Below are 14,558 nucleotides of genomic sequence, written 5' to 3' on the forward strand. Positions count from 1 at the left end.
CTTAAGAAGCTCAAGGAATAGATAGGAGAGGAAACAGGTAAATGTCACCAAATTAGCTATAGCTAGACCCACCATTTGGAACCTCTGCTTAGCTTGAGAGATCCTCGTTGAAAAAAAATAAGCCTTAAGACTACCAGCTGCTAGAAACTAATAGATTGAAAGCCTTGATTGCAACAATCCATGAGTCCTCCCTGAGCTGCAGAGCAAAAATATTGAATGTATTTTTGAGCCTTCATATCTCAGTGATGAACTGGTGGTGAGTGTCATTGTGGTGACAAGTAGTGAGAAGTCACATTTACCCATCCATGAAAGATCCAAGAAGTTTAGCATGTGCTTTCAGTCAAAGAATAGGCCTCAGAGAAGGAAATATGTGAGTCCATGAAGCACCTGTTTTCAGAGAATAGAGGAACAGATGAACCTGAAATAAAACCCGAAAAAAGCTTGGCCATCAAAATGATCGTTTCAGATGTCAGTGATTAAACTTTGGCTACCCCACTTTGGATCACAATTGATCTTAACTCCAGATTTTCCCCTGACTAATAGTAGCACTTTTCTAAGCCTTTATCTGCCAACCCATATACATCAGCTTAGCTTTATATCCTACTTAGTGGAACATAAAAATGATGAAAGCTAAATGATCTTCCAAGAGAAAGAACTTAGATTTTTTTCAAAACACTGACTCTATTAGTTTAATAATACTTAAGTTCAGTTCAGTCACTCAGTCTTGTCCGACTCTTTGCGACCCCATGAATCGCAGCACGCCAGGCCTCCCTGTCCATCACCAACTCCCGGAGTTCACCCAAGCTCATGTCCATCGAGTTGGTGATGCCATCCAGCCATCTCATCCTCTGTCGTCCCCTTCTCCTCCTGCTCCCAATCCCTCCCAGCATCAGGGTCTTTTCCAATGAGTCAATTCTTTGCATGAGGTGGCCAAAGTATTGGAGTTTCAGCCTCAGCATCAGTCCTTCCAATGAACACCCAGGACTGGTCTCCTTTAGGATGGACTGGTTGGATCTCCTTGCAGTCCAAGGGACTCTCAAGAGTCTTCTCCAACACCACAGTTCAAAAGCATCAATTCTTTGGCACTCAGCTTTCTTCTTAGTCCAACTCTCACATCCATACATGATCACTGGAAAAACCATAGCCTTAACTAAATGGACTTTTGTTGGCAAAGTAATGTCTCTGCCTTTTAATATGCTATCTAGGTTGGTCATAACTTTCCTTCCAAGGAGTAAGCGTCTTTTAATGTCATGGCTGCAGTCACCATCTGCAGTGATTTTGGAGCCCAGACAAATAAAGTTTGACACTGTTTCCACTGTTTCCCCATCTATTTGCCATGAAGTGATGGGACCAGATGCCATGATCTTCGTTTTCTGAATGTTGAGCTTTAAGCCAACTTTTTCACTCTCCTCTTTCACTTTCATCAAGAGGCTTTTTAGTTACTCTTCACTTTCTGCCATAAGGGTGGTGTCATCTGCATATCTGAGGTTAATGATATTTCTCCCGGCAATCTTGATTCTAGCTTGTGCTTCTTCAAGCCCAGAGTTTCTCATGATGTACTCTGCATATAAGTTAAATAAGCAGGGTGACAATATACAGCCTTGACATACTCCTTTTCCTATTTGGAACCAGTCTGTTGTTCCATGTCCAGTTCTGACTGTTGCTTCCTGACCTGCATACAGGTTTCTCAAGAGGCAGGTCAGGTGGTCTGGTATTCCCATCTCTTTCAGAATTTTCCACAGTTGATTGTGATCCACACAGTCAAAGGCTTTGGCATAGTCAATAAAGCAGAAATAGATGTTTTTCTGGAACTCTCTTGCTTTTTCGATGATCCAGCGGATGTTGGCAATTTGATCTCTGGTTCCTCTGCCTCTTCTAAAACCAGCAACAGAATGGGAAAGTCTAGAGATCTCTTCAAGAAATTAGAGATAAAGGACAGAAATTAATAATACTTAGCATCATAGAATCCTGTGATTTAAAAACAAATCATTTGGAGACATTTTGGAGTATTTTTCTCTGCATTCTTGGCTGAGTTTAGATGGAAATGCCTCCTTTGCTATGTCCAGTTTAAATGTTACCTGTGAACCTTTCTAACCCTATCTTCTTTCTTTTTGATGTATTCGCATCTTGGATAAGCCTAAATGGGTGTACTTATTATATTATACTGCAGTTATTTGTGCCAGTCTATCTCTCTCTACTAGTGATTTACACCAAAACAATCTATCAAAAGCAATTAAGGCCAGTCTGCATTATAATTTGGTCAAAAAATAATATCCTCATTCACTGTTGCCAAGTTTAATCATTTTGTTGTAGAACAGTGTTTTAGTTTTTTGGGAGGTTCTTTTGGCCTTTTTCTTTTTCCAAGATTGGGAGTGGAGTTTTTCTCATTTTGCTAAATTATTTTCTCTGTTAGTTGCTACTCTGTATTATTTATAAAAGTTGAAACAACCAAAATACCAATTTAGGAGATTGGGTAAGACAAGTATCTAGTACTAGGTGACAAATTGAAACAATTTTTAAGTCCAAAATTGATTGCTAGAAAACAATATTTAAGGTATGTTTTCCTTTTTATAGAAAATACTATAATGATGCATATTCATCTTTGACTCTAGCTCATAGTATATAATCCGAGAAGGCAATGGCACCCCACTCCAGTACTCTTGCCTGGAAAATCCCATGGGCGGAGGAGCCTGGTAGGCTGCAGTCCATGGGGTCACTAAGAGTCGGACATGACTGAACGGCTTCACTTTCACTTTCCACTTTCCACTTTCATGCATTGGAGAAGGAAATGGCAACCCACTCCAATGTTCTTGCCTGGAGAATCCCAGGGACAGGGAAGCCTGGTGGGCTGCCATCTATGGGGTCGCACAGAGTCGGACAAGACTGAAGTGACTTAGCAGTCGCATAGTATATAATAAGCGCCTAATAAATGAGTATGTGCTATAGACTGAATATGTGTCCCTCAAATTCATATGTTGAAACCTAATTCCCAATACAATAGTACTTGGATGTAGGGCTTTGAGAAGTTATGAGGTCATAAGGGTGGAGCCCCTCATGACCTCTTATAAAGGCAAGTGTCCTTATAAGAAGAGATCCCAAGGCTCAGAGAGCTTTCTCGTCTCTCCTACCAATGGAAGACACAGCAGTAAGGTCATCTGTGAACCAGGAGGAGGACCTTCATAAGACATAGAATCTTCAGAATCTCGAACAGCCCAGAACTGTGAGAAACAAATGTCCATGGTATTCTATTATAGCAGCCCCCATGGACTAACTGTAAATATAATTTTGGGGTTTTTTTTCCTTCTAAATTCAATCCATATCTACAGATGGCACCCACTCTTACATGTATTCAACAAATATGTATATTGAGAGGTCTTTCTCTAACAAAAACTTTTCATGAGTCCATTAGTTCAAATTTGATTCTACTGAACTGAGATGCTATTTTTCAAAATAGGAAATATTGTTTCTCTTCCTACTCTTCTCTGTGTATTTCTCCAACTCCCAGCTCCCCCCATTCAGTATCCCTCCTCCCCAAACGTTAAGTAAAAGTCTCACTCTCCATAAAACATATGCTGGAATAAAGTTATCCTTCTCATAAGTTATTTTCCTCCCTACTCTAAGAATTTCATTGAGACAGCACTCCTGAGGGCTCTCCATATCAAAGCTGTATATTACTGCTAAAGGCAAGGAGTGGGAAGAAAAAAAAAAGAATTAGCAAGCTCATAAATTGTTCTTGAGTGGTTTATCTACTTCCAGAATCACATAGGAGAGTATGGCCACAACAGGCATTCTTTTTAACAGACCCTGTCAAAGTGTGAACTGGTGTTATTTCCAGTGTATAATGAAGAAGATGTGAAATCTAATTTGGTATATTAATGAACACTAATGGTCTATAATCAGTTTATAACAAGAAATCATCGAAACAAACAAGCAATTGATCGATTAAGTGTAATTAATAAGATTTCTAATTCAGGTCAGAATTTAATTGCTTTTGTCAGGACCTGTATTGGAGTTACAGTAAGGTGCAGGCCCATCAGAATACTATGGAGAAGTGGTTTTTTTCACAGAATGAAAAAGACTTCATATACAGTACAGTACAGAGCAGGTGTGTCATGACTTTTTAAATAATTGATTAGAGTGAAGTAAAAATAAATAGGCAGTCTGGATTATAAGAATATAAAAGGTCATAGTTAGAGCAGTTTCCATAAAAGATACCACCTGCTGCAATATGCAGCTAAAGTTTTAGTGCTGAATTTTAAATGGCCAATTCAAATAATAATAACAATAATATCAACATTCTCAATTTGGCTTTTATGATAAATCTTTTCATATATTATTTCATTTATTCATTCTAATAGAGAAAATGTCATATATATATATGTATGTGTATATATATATGTATATATATATACATGTTGTTGTTGTTGTTCAGTCACTAAGTCATGTCCAACTCTTTGTGACCTCATGGACTGCAACACACCAGGTTTCCCTGTCCTTTACTATCTCCCAGAATTTGCTCAAACTCATGTCCATTGAGTCGCTAAGGCCATGCAACCATCTCATCCTCTGTTTCCCCCTTCTCTTCGTGCCTTCCCTCTTTCTGAGCATCAGGGTCTTTTCCAATGAGTTGGCTCTTTGCATCAGTATTGGCCAAAGTATTGGAGCTTCGGCTTCAGCATCAGTGCTTCCAATGAATATTCAGGGTTGATTTCCTTTAGGATTGACTGGTTTGATTTCCTTGCTATCCAAGGGACTCTCAAGTGTGTGTCTTCATATATATATATATATTTAGTATGTGTACATGTTTCAATATAAACAGCAAATTTTAGCACATTTCTAGAGATCACACCAAAGAACATAAACACAAGAGATTTCTGGCATGGTGTCAGATGAGCAATTGTTGGCCTAGGAGTCTATGAATGGGGCCTGTGAGTGTATAGGATTCCCTGTTATCTGAAAAACCTTCTGTACGCCAAAATGGTGTAAGCAAAGAAGCAATTACCTTAGGAGGCATCTTGCTAATGGATACACAAACTGAGATAAAGCCCAGATGCTCACAGACGCAGTTCAAAGCTATGGTGCCTGGTTGCTGAGATGCTGAGCATGGTTCCCAGGGAAGGAGCTTGGGGGTGACATTGCTGCTCAAGGTGAGAGCTGCCTCTGTAACAGCTCACTGCAAGACTCGTGCTGAATGCTATTTTCACTTTCTGTCTTTTTTGTAAAATCAGAAATCCTCCTTGGATTTCTTCCGGTTAGTGAAAAAAGAATTGATGTAAGTCTTCGTTAAAATGGCCTAACGTGAACTTTCAAACATGAGGGTGTACCTCCATGTGCGTTTTTCAGAAATGAGAATCCAAAACGTTAACCAGATTCCCAAAGTGGGAGAGAGAGAGTCTGTGGCCTCAAAAAGACTAGAAACCACTGTTGTAGATAGATGCTACAGTTAACAAGTGAAAAACAAGTAGCTCAGTTAACCTAGGCGCTCTCAAGTGTTGGTTCGCTGCACTATTTGGATCTGGAGAATTCCGCTAAAATTGTTCAGTTTTCTTCTGTGATCCCAGGTAACATATGGTGAAGAAGTTGAGTCTCTTTTTTATTCATCTGGGAGCTTTTGTGAGAATACCAAGGAAGAGATGCTCATATGAAGAAGGATGTTGCTACTGTGTGGACACCCTGTGTGCTTTGCTAGACCAGGCAGTCTGAGGCCAGGTGCAAACTGCATCCAGGTGAGTATACCCTTTAGTAAGCCAAGCAGGTTTTCTCAGGTCACCAGGATGCTATTTTTAAAAACTATTTTATTTACTTGTTAGGTCATCAAAAAGTGACAGTCTCAATCCGAGGAGGCACTTCTGTTACAAAGTAACTCGTGAACAGAAAACGTATATCCACTGGGAACAAGACTAAATCACCCAGAATTACCCAGAACTGACTGAACCAATGACACACTCATTCCAAATACTGAGATTATCTGCAATGAAAAGTCATAGAGAGGTGATTTATTTTCATTATAGTCCATTTTCTTTTTTTAAGATTTTTTTTTTTTGATGTGGGCCATTTTTAAAATCTATTGATTTGTTACAATATTGCTTATGTTCTGTGTTTTGGCCCTTTGGCTGCAGACGTGGGATTTTAGCTCCCTGACCAGGGATTGAACCTACACCCCCTGCATTGGAAGGCAAAGTCTTAACCACTAGACCGCCAGGGAAGTTCCTAAGTCCATTTTCTAAATGCTGTGCCTGAGAACATGTATTGGTTGCCTGTATGTCATCAGCCAGGCCTGATTTGTGCTTTTGTTCTGATTTTCCTCATCATCATATTTCCCCCAATACTCTGTTTTATAGTTATATGTGCAATCGATCTCTATATAGAGATTTATGTTGAGATAGATGCCATAAGCTAGGAAATGGTAAATTAATTCCATTACTCTCTTTTGTGGGGAAGAAAATGCTTGTTGTTGACCAAATACCAACCTAACTGGCAGTTCTCTGACTGGGTTAATATGTTCCAGAATGGTGTTCCTAGCAGTTGGAGTGTTCATTAAAACATTAATTCTGGGGCTATCCTAGAAACACTAATATAGCCAGTAAGTATGAGAATAAATACAAATGTTCCCTTTCACCCAGAATCCAAACCATGTGTAACTTTCTATTACCAAGCCACTGAGATTAGGAAGAAAACTTTCCTTAATGCCAACATAAACAAGGTCAGCTAATAACAGGAACAAAAACAAGAAAAAAGAAAATAGAAGCCAGAACCACAGCATAACAAGTAAAAGGACCAGGTAAATGGAGTTCAGGGGAGAATCTGTTCTGAGGAAACTGATTATGAAATGAGCAGGAAGAGGTCTTCATCCTTTAAGCCAGTGGACCCCAACTGACCCCAGTCTACCCTCATGTTATAGAGCTTATTCATAGTCTCCATTCCCAGACCCTCATTAAAAACAAAAACGACAAAACCACTGTTGCATCTCAGCCCTCCAGGCTCAGCTACCTTTCTGCCCAGAGAACAGCCTCTCGGGAGATACCTGGTGCCCCGCTCCACCGGCTTCTCCTCGCATCCTCTCTAGCTCTGCGCTGCCCTGATACCTCCAGCTCATGCCTTGCAAGCCCCAGCTGTTTCCCTCCATCATTTCCTAAAGAGCAAATCCTTCGAGCAAGGCCGGGAGCCAATTCTGGATTTGACAGGTGTCTGACTTGGAGAGATTGCGAGCTTGTGTCTTGAGCACGCAGCATGGGCCTAGTGGCTAGTGTTGTTTGGAAGAGCTCATTCAGAACATTCCTGAGGACCACAGAGCTTGGTGCCCTGTGACCAGGAGTGTGCCACCATCTCTGGATGCCAGCAAACCTGTCAACCAGGAAAAACAAGGCCAGGCCCTGTGTTCACAGCCTCTGATATCCCTGCTGTAGAGGAGTAGCAGTCTGATGGGGAAATCCAGTTAACAGGCATCTCTTGAGCAGCCAATAGCCTGCTCTCCACCTGGACAGGCTTTGGGTTCTGAGATGGAAGAGCAAGATCACAGCCTTAGAGTTCGAATCCAGCTCTGTCTCTGTCTAGATCCAGGCGAGGGTGACCTTTCATTAAATTGATTCCTCAGCCATGGACTGAGTGCCTGCCACCTGCCAGTCACAATGCCAGGCACTTCAGAGACAGCAGCGGACAAACAGGCCACTAGCAGAAAGTGATAAATTTCATAAATAAGGAAATTTTTATAAAACTGCTGCTGCTACTGCTGCTAAGTCGCTTTAGTCGTGTCCAACTCTGTGCGACCCCATAGACGGCAGCCCACCAGGCTCCCCTGTCCCTGGGATTCTCCAGGCAAGAACACTGGAGTGGGTTGCCATTTCCTTCTCCAATACATGAAAGTGAAAAGTGAAAGTGAAGTCGCTCAGTCGGGTCCAACCCTCAGCGACCCCATGGACTGCAGCCTTCCAGGCTCCTCCATCCATGGGATTTTCCAGGCAAGAGTACTGGAATGGGGTGCCATTGCCTTCTCCGTGATAAACCTAGACAGCATATTACAAAGCAGAGATATCATTTTGCTGACAGAGGTCCATCTAGTCAAAGCTATGATTTTTCCAGTGGTCATTTACAGATGTGAGAGTTGGACCATAAAGAAGGCTGAATGCTGAAGAATTGACGCCTTTGAACTGTGGTGCTGGAGAAGATTCTTGAGAGTCCCTTGGACAGCAAGATCAAACCAGTCTATCCTAAAAGAAATCAGCTGTGAATATTCAATGGAAGGACTGATGCTAAAGTTGAAGCTCTAATACTTTGGCCACCTGATGCGAAGAGCTGACTCACTGAAAAAAACCCTGCTGCTGGGAAAGACTGAGGGCAGGAGGAGAAGGAGACAACAGAGGATGAGGTGGTTGGTTGGCATCATTGACTCAATGAACATGAATTTTAGCGAAGTCCAGGAGATAGTGAAGGACAGGGAAGCCTAGCATGCTGGAGTTCATGGGGTCACAAAGAACAGACACTATTTAGCAACTGATGGATAGGAAAACATGAAGAAGATGAGAAGGATAGGAAAATATAAAAATGGGACAAGATTAAGACATCACAAGAGCCGGGGATGATACCTTCTGTACATGTTGCAGTATGAAGATCGGGTGGTCAGGGTGGACCACCATGGGGAATGGGAGACTGGTGGAAAAGCATGAAGGATACGAAGAATTAGGCAGGGAGCTTTTTGGGTCACCCAGGAGAAGAGTGTTCCAGGCAGAGCAACTGGCTAGAGCAGAGGATTTAAGATACAATGGAGGAGGGAGGAGATAACTTGGGAGGCTGGGATTGACACATATACATTAGTATGATTAAATAGATAACCAATGAGAATCTACTGTATAACACAGGAGGAAAATGCATCCCAGCATACAGTAGGTGCAGATAAATACTACTGGACTCCATTACACAAGGTACCTAGAATAGAATAATCCAATTCATAGTCAGGAAGTACACTGGTAAGTGCCAGGGGCTGAGGGGGAGAGGGTGGGGGAATGGGGATTAGTGTTTAAAGGGGACAGAGTTTCAGTTTGGGAGGATGGAAAATGCAGGAGATGGACAATGGTGAGAGCTGCACAGTGCGAATGTACTTAGTGCCACTGAACTGTACAGTTACATATGGTGAAAATAGTATGTTTTATTTATGTGACTTTTACCACAATAAAAAATATTTTTTAAAAAAGATACAATGAAAAAAAAAAAGATACAACAGGGCATGAAGGTCAAGGAACAGTGAGGAGACAGGCCAGGAGGGGAGTGGGTGAGGGCACGAGGGAGAGGAGAAGCTGCAGGTGGGGGCTTGGAGACCACTGTGGGAGCCACCCCTCCTCTCGGTGCTCATCTCCTCCTGAGTGTGATGGATATGAAACGCCTTCTGTGAAGGGCTGTGAGAAGGCGATAAGGGCTGAAGGGCTCCGCAGAGCACAAAGTGGAGCTCCGTTAAGATCAGAATTTCCTTCCACCTCTTTCACCTCAGGAGCAAAGCTAGTGCTGCTGCTAAGTCACGTCAGTCGTGTCCGACTCTGTGCGACCCCATAGACGGCAGCCCACGAGGCTCCCCCATCCCTGGGATTCTCCAGGCAAGAACACTGGAGTGGAGTGGGTTGCCATTTCCTTCTCCAATGCATGAAAGTGAAAAGTGAAAGTGAAGTCGCTCAGTTGTACCCGACTCTTAGCAACCCCATGGACTGCAGCCCCCCAGGCTCCTCCGCCCATGGGATTCTCCAGGCAAGAGTACTGGAGTGGGGTGCCATTGCCTTCTCCAAAACCTAGTGCAAATGAGCCCAAAAGCAGGGCTGGAAAATAGAAGCTGTGCCCCAGAGCAGACTAGCAGAGGGCAAACATCTCAAAACAAGGTGTCTTTGTTGCAACAAATTTGAACATTTTCACCACCACCACCTCCATACCCACCCTGCAGCCAGCAGTCCAAGTCAGGCCCACCACACGCCCCCTGGAGACCCAGGGTGGAAGGAGAGAGTCAGAAATGCAGGCACGTTTGTTCACAGCAGGGGTCCCCTTCCCTGGCCGGGTCTCCCCTCCCCCCTCCACCCCCATGCCTGACCAGGCCCTGAACTGGGACGTGGGGTTCTATCCTGCAGCTCAGGGTCAGGGGGGCTTGACCCTCGATTGGGTGCCACTGGGTACACTGAAGAGTGAAGTAGGTGTGGACCAGCAGGTCCCTGAGAAGGAGGGGGCAGACTGAAGAAGGGGCAACAAGCAGGGAGGTGGGGGCCTTGCCCAGAAGGACATGCTTGGCTGCCCCTCTCTGGCGCTTCCTGGGGAAGGGAGAACTAGTCATCATTCCTCTGACTGATGTCTCACCGCTCGCTGACAATGCTGCTGCTGCTGCTAAGTCGCATCAGTCGTGTCCAACTCTGCGCCACCCCATAGACGTCAGCCCACCAGGCTCCTCTGGGATTCTGCCAATGAGAGGAGGTGAAATGCTGACGTGAAGAGAGAGCAACGCCCGCTTCCTACCGCGGAGGTGCAATGCTTGGATGGGAGTCCACCGAAGCCAGGTTCCCACAGCACCATCTCTTGCAGTAAGTGCCCCCCTTCGCACGGACCGCCGCCTCCAGGGAGGAGCCAACGCAGTGAAGTGCTGTGGATTGCTTCCCAGCAGGACCGCAGGCCTCGGTTTCCTCTCTAGCCCCACCTTACCGCCTGGAGGGAGAAGAGACTAGGAACGACCAGAGCGGGCAGGAGTGGCCACCGCAGGTCCTGTTCCAGGGGCCTGTTACTGACTTCCAGGAATTGTTCATCCCACTCAGCGGCCAGCACTGCCTCGTTCCCCTTCCTCTTCTGAGAACGCGCTGTGCCTCCCTGCCCCACGCAGGTCACAACTCTTAAGAATTGGGTCTTAGCTCAGAGATACAAGACCTGAACCCCAGCGAAAGCTCGCCCTTGTCTGTTTTGACTAATACGGAGCAATTAGGCAGGGACTCTGGCCTCGATGCATTTTTAAACGAGCTGAGGGAGACAAAACTGACACCAGAGACCAGAGTGAGCTTTGGAAGAGTGTATAGGAAATGTGTGCCAAGCAGTGATCAGAAAGGAGGAGACCTGGGAGAGTCTACGGAAGATGAGGTATCTAAGAACAGGGCCAACAGGGCGACCGGACAGAGGATGAGATGCTAAGGGTGGATGAGTACAAAACAAGTTGTGTAAGCAGGGTGGGGCCAGACTAAGTAGCATGATGAAAGTGGGGGAAAGAGTTTAACATTCTCCACTGAGAAATGCGGGGTCATTGAAGGTTTCATATGTTGGGCTGATGTGGCCGAGGAAAAAGCCCAGCTCCACATCACGCATAAGGCCGCCGCCGCCCCCGCCCCCGTCCCCGCCCCACCGCACCCCACCCCTCAGACAGCACATCACACTCTCAGCTCCTCACCGGGAACAATTTCTGCCCCAGCACCCGTGAGTAGGCAGCCGCAGACAACGTCCTTCTTGAGTGGATCGGATCTCTGGCGAAGCTTCTCGACCCTGAGACTCATTTCTGGCAGCCAAAGAAGGCTGCCAGGATATGAGAAGCTCTGCCTATGAAAATAATGTCAGTTGCCACTGGAGGGGAGGATGGAAGCAGAATCACTCAGAAAACTCACAGATGGCAAGCACAGACTGCAGGGCTCTGGCACCCTCCATTTTTGTTCTTTTATTCTGCGTTTCCAGCTTCCAATCAGAGTGGCCGGGGGAACATTTCATCACAGGGAGCTGGGCTAGGCTGAGAGACAGTGAGGCGGGTTCCGGGTCTGTTACTACTTGAGAGATGCCACCGAAGCCTCACCTACCAGCACCAGATGGTGGCCAGACTGTCACAGCCGACCTTCGCCCTCCCCATAGTGTCCTCTGTCATTTCCAAACCCACCCATGGAGGAAGGAGCTCTCTCCTCTCCTTTTTCGATCTGGCAATGACTTCCTCCAGGTCAGGGCTTCTTCCTCAATTAGGTCATCCCAGCTTCAGTTCAGTTCAGTTCAGTCGCTCAGTCGTGTCTGACTCTTTGCGACCCCATGAATCACAGCACACCAGGCCTCCCTGTCCATCACCAACTCCCGGAATTCACCCAAACTCATGTCCATCAAGTTGGTGATGCCATCCAGCCATTTCATCCTCTGTCATCCCCTTCTCCTCCTGCCCCCAATCCCTCCCAGCATCAGGGTCTTTTCCAATGAGTTAACTCTTCGCATCAGGTGAGCAAAGTATTGGAGTTTCAGCTTTAGCATCAGTCCTTCCAATGAACACCCAGGACTGATCTCCTTTAGAATGGACTGGTTGGATCTCCTTGCAGTCCAAGGGACTCTCAAGAGTCTTCTCTAACACCACAGTTCAAAAGCATCAGTTCTTCGGTGCTCAGCTTTCTTCACAGTCCAACTCTCACATCCATACATGACCACTGGAAAAACCATAGCCTTGACTAGATGGACCTTTGTTGGCAAATTAATGTCTCTGCTTTTTAATATGCTATCTAGGTTGGTCATAACTTTCCTTCCAAGGAGTAAGTGCCTTTTAATTTCATGGCTGCAATCACCATCTGCGGTGATTTTGGAGCCCAAAAAAATAAAGTCTGACACTGTTTCCACTGTTTCCGCATCTATTTCCCATGAAGGGATGGGACCAGATGCCATGATCTTTGTGTTCTGAATGCTGAGCTTTAAGCCAACTTTTTCACTCTCCTCTTTCACTTTCATCAAGAGGCTTTTTAGTTTCTCTTCACTTTCTGCCATAAGGGTGGTGTCATCTGCATATGTGAGGTTAATGATATTCCTCCCGGCAATCTTGATTCCAGCTTGTGCTTCTTCCAGCCCAGCGTTTCTCATGATGTACTCTGCATATAAGTTAAATAAGCAGGGTGACAATATACAGCCTTGACATACTCCTTTTCCTATTTGGAACCAGTCTGTTGTTCCATGTCCAGTTCTGACTGTTGCTTCCTGACTTGCGTATATGTTTCTCAAGAGGCAGGTCAGGTGGTCTGCTATTCCCATCTCTTTCAGAATTTTCCACAGTTGATTGTGATCCACACAGTCAAAGGCTTTGGCATAGTCAATAAAGCAGAAATAGATGTTTTTCTGGAACTCTCTTGCTTTTTCCATGATCCAGTGGATGTTGGCAATTTGATCTGCCTTTTCTAGAACCAGCTTGAACATCTGGAAGTTCACGGTTCATGTATTGCTGAAGCCTGGCTTGGAGAATTTTGAGCACCACTTTACTAGCATGTGAGATGAGTGCAATTGTGTGGAAGTTTGAGCATTCTTTGGCATTGCCCTTCTTTGGGATTGGGATGAAAACTGACCTTTTCCAGTCCTGTGGCCACTGCTGAGTTTTCCAAATTTGCTGGCATATTGAGTGCAGCACTTTCACAGCATCATCTTCAGGATTTGAAATAGCTCAACTGGAATTCCATCACCTCCACTAGCTTTGTTTGTAGTGATGCTTCCTAAGGCCCACTTGACTTCACATTCCATGATGTCTGGCTCTAGGTGAGTGATCACACCATCATGATTATCTTGGTCGTGGAGATCTTTTTTGTACACTTCTTCTGTGTATTCTTGCCACCTCTTCTTAGTATCTTCTGCTTCTGTTAGATCCATACCATTTCTGTCCTTTATCAAGACCATCTTTGCATGAAATGTTCCCTTGGTATCTCTAATTTTCTTGAAGAGGTTTCTAGTCTTTCCCATTCTGTTGTTTTCCTCTATTTCTTTGCATTGATCACTGAGGAAGGCTTTCTTCTCTCTTCTTGCTATTCTTTGGAACTCTGCATTCAGATGCTTATATCTTTCCTTTTCTCCTTTGCTTTTTGCTTCTTTTCACAGCTATTTGTAAGGCCTCCCAGACAGCCATTTTGCATCCCAGCTTAGTCTATCTTTATTTTTCAAAAAAAAATTTTTTTTGTTCATTTATTCATTTGGCTGCACCAGGTCTTCATTGCTGCACACAGCATCTTCAGTTGCAGCACTCCAACTCTTAGTTACAGCAAGTAGGATGTAGTTCCCTGACCGGGGATCACACCCCAGCCCCCTGCATTGGGAGTGCAGAGTCTTAACCACTGGACCACCAGGAAAGGCCCCATCACAGCTTAGTCTTGATGGCAGAAAAACTACTGGAGAAGAAAAGGAAAGGGAAGTGTTTTCCCATTACATATTGCATATTATCCTTCTTTCAGAGGGTGAAGGTCGGGGTAGGGAGGGTGGTTGCTGCAGGGAAAGGAACTACTGTTTGTAAGAAAAATACATCCTCTCTCCCTCTCCCTCAATGTTACCCGCTGTTGAGAACATTGCTGTCTTCTTGCAATGAATAGCTAAGGTGCACATACTCCATGCTCCAAGGCAAGTGCTAGATGCTTATGTTAATGGTCTGTGTGGTTGCTAAACCCCAAGAACTCTCGATGCCTTCACCCAGCTCTGGTCTGCCCATCTCTGCCAGCCCTGGGAGACCGTGTCTGCACAATAAGGCAAGAGCCAGCTCTGCAGAGAACCTCTGAAAAGAGCCAGGTGTAAACAACCCATCTGCCCACTCAGCAGCCTCTCAGCTCTTATCTGGTTTGGTTACTGGG

General features: G+C 44.7%; 1 long non-coding RNA gene across 2 annotated transcripts; it reads right to left on the reverse strand.

Moving 5' to 3' along the window:
- Nucleotides 1-1,772: 1,772 nt before the first annotated feature.
- On the reverse strand, nt 1,773-11,579 carry LOC129659996 (uncharacterized). 2 transcript variants are annotated; one of them, XR_008718291.1, is made up of 3 exons: nt 11,396-11,579; nt 10,327-10,424; nt 1,773-1,912 (listed from the first exon to the last, which is right to left on the reverse strand). It is a non-coding gene; the product is annotated as an uncharacterized LOC129659996 (long non-coding RNA). The 2 variants fall into 2 exon arrangements; XR_008718290.1 differs by lacking the exon at nt 1,773-1,912 and adding an exon at nt 9,179-9,389.
- Nucleotides 11,580-14,558: the final 2,979 nt, after the last annotated feature.

This window comes from Bubalus kerabau, chromosome 9, assembly GCF_029407905.1.
Source record: "Bubalus kerabau isolate K-KA32 ecotype Philippines breed swamp buffalo chromosome 9, PCC_UOA_SB_1v2, whole genome shotgun sequence".
In the NCBI taxonomy this organism is placed as follows: domain Eukaryota; kingdom Metazoa; phylum Chordata; class Mammalia; order Artiodactyla; family Bovidae; genus Bubalus; species Bubalus kerabau.